This window comes from Sinocyclocheilus anshuiensis, unplaced genomic scaffold, assembly GCF_001515605.1.
Source record: "Sinocyclocheilus anshuiensis isolate Anshui unplaced genomic scaffold, SAMN03320099.WGS_v1.1 scaffold3199, whole genome shotgun sequence".
NCBI classification, from domain to species: domain Eukaryota; kingdom Metazoa; phylum Chordata; class Actinopteri; order Cypriniformes; family Cyprinidae; genus Sinocyclocheilus; species Sinocyclocheilus anshuiensis.
The window spans coordinates 445,343-447,850 of NW_015544133.1; the positions used below are offsets into that span (position 1 = coordinate 445,343).

General features: G+C 34.9%; 1 pseudogene; it reads left to right on the top strand.

The window, feature by feature from the left end:
- Window positions 1-2,492, top strand: part of LOC107694903 (obscurin-like protein 1) — a 17,604-nt pseudogene extending 15,112 nt beyond the window's left edge.
- Window positions 2,493-2,508: the final 16 nt, after the last annotated feature.

Here is a 2,508-nt window from a genome sequence, read left to right on the forward strand (position 1 = left end):
TATCCAATGGTCCCATAGCTTCATGCTTTATTTCTCTTCTCTTTACTGCCTAAGCTTTAATCCTGTTCCTATGCCAACTGTATGCGTGTGTGTATGTGTATGTTAGACTAGTTTAAGTGTGTATGTAGTTAATAAAGTCTTACTTGTATCACACTTGAGGTTGTTCATTGTTTGCTCATAACTTTGTCCCTAATCATGCAGATTTTTGATACATGCTCTGAGTAGTATTGTACAGTAAGAAAGTTATTTTCCTTAACCAGGAAATTAACGTTCTTAGAATCGGAAACCAAGGAAACACTTTAAGTGTCATCTGCTGGCAGAGAGTGAATCTGCGTCTCATTCAGCTCATCTGCTGTTTCTGCTTCATGCAGATATTTTTTATGCATAGTTTCACAAAACTGAAGTCAAACCATTCTGTTTTTGCTTCAAATTACGTACAGTATTTTGTCCAAGCAATAATAAAAGGACACATTTAATTATAACTTGTCTTAAATCTCATTTTGTTAAAAAAAACTGTGAATCGAATCGTGAGTGGAGTGAATCGTTACATCCCTACTTACAGTGGATCTTAATATTTATAATTAATTATAACTAGTTATAATTAATTATTCATATTTCCCCTTTGAGCTGATTCGCTACATTGGAAACTTCGAGAAAATGCACACTAGTGGTAAAATTCCCGTTGTATTAGGGAGAATTTTGGTTGAGACTACATTTTCTGCTTTCTTCAGTTTCTGCTCAAAACTCAAGACAGACAATAAAGTAGAGGCTCACTACACCCTGTTTACTTACCACAAATTTAGGAAGGTTATCTGGACTTTAAATATGGCTTGTAACTGAAACTGACTATATGCATTTTCTTATTATTACTAGTTTTTGTGAATTCATCTGTGTATCTATTTAGTTTTTTTATGAAAATATTTTTGACCTTTATCTTTAATCAAATATCTTTATCTTAAAGATAATCTTTAATCAAAAGGTCATAACTTGACATTAATGACGTACACTGCTATTAAGCCAATTGTATACAGATCTTCTTCCATTCTAGTATGCAGTGCTTATTTCCACAATCACAATCCAATCTACCAATATTGCAAAATATGTTATATTTTGTAATCTTAAGTGCAATACACAATAATTTTTGGAAATAGATCTTTGAACCTTTGAACCTTTGATATCTGTACCAAATAAATCCCTTAGATCTTTGCTAAACTTTTCTACACATTGTGCTCAGAACATGAATTAGAGATCATAACTGGCTTGGAGGATGTTTGGATTAAGGAGGACCAGAATGCTGTCTTTATGTGTAAGCTGTCTATGGAAGATATGCCCGTGGAATGGTACAAAAATGGCAGCAGGATACGCCCCACTACCACCATCAAGACTCGTTCAGAGGGTAAGGATAAACTAATGTGGATAAACTACAACTAATGTTGTATATACATAAAACTGATCCTTTGTTATCCTTTATTATTTATCACTGTACTTATGAAGTGCTTCTGTGTACAGTATCAGAGTTTTAAATTATACTTGAAAAATAAATTTGTTATTTTTCTTTTACCTTTTAAATAGGCACAAAGCACTTCCTACTTATATGCAATGTCAAGCCAGAAGATTCTGGAGAAATCAAGTTTGTTTCCAAACAGGTGGAGTCAGTTGCTTATCTTGAGGTTGAAGGTACTGTACAAAAGATGTACTTAAATTGAATATGATTCTACATTCATAGTGATTTAAAAGATTATTTGATCCCACCATAAATCCTTTGTCCATATCTATTTTTACAGAGCTTCCAGTAAGAGCTTCCGTCCCCTCAGGGATCGTACAGCACTGGAAAAACATAGTCATTCTAGAATGCACTGTATCATCCACAAATTGTGATGCCACCTGGTACAAAGGGGACCAAGAGTTGGAATCTACAGAGCACATGGAAATAATACAAGAAGGCTGTTATCATAAACTTGTCATCCACCAGGTGGCGCTAGAGGATGAGGGAACCTACAGTATTGAGGTTGGGGAGCACACATCCACAGCCAAGCTGATGATGGAAGGTGAGAATCAAGTGGATTGAACCGCTGACTATATATACCTGGGTCTTAACCAACAACAACAAAAAACTATATATATGTATATGTATATACTGTATATATATATATATATATATATATATAATGTATTTATCAATGACTTTAGTATGCTAATAGGATAGGACAAATGATTTAGTCAATTTTACTTATAATAAATAGACAGCAGAAATTAAACAAGATACACATAGCATTAATAGCCGTAGTTCAAGCTTTTTTTCTGTTCAACTTCACAGCTCAGTCTATCCTAGTGGTGAAGGATATGGAGGATGTGGAAGTGAGAGCTCCTGAAACAGCTTGCTTCCAGTGTGAAGTGTCCGTGACCCTCATCAAGCCTCCCATCTGGACTCTGAATGGGGAGATCCCAATTCAGGGCCCAATGTCCGGACAGAGAACCAAGGCACTGTCCACAAACAAAAAAAACAAT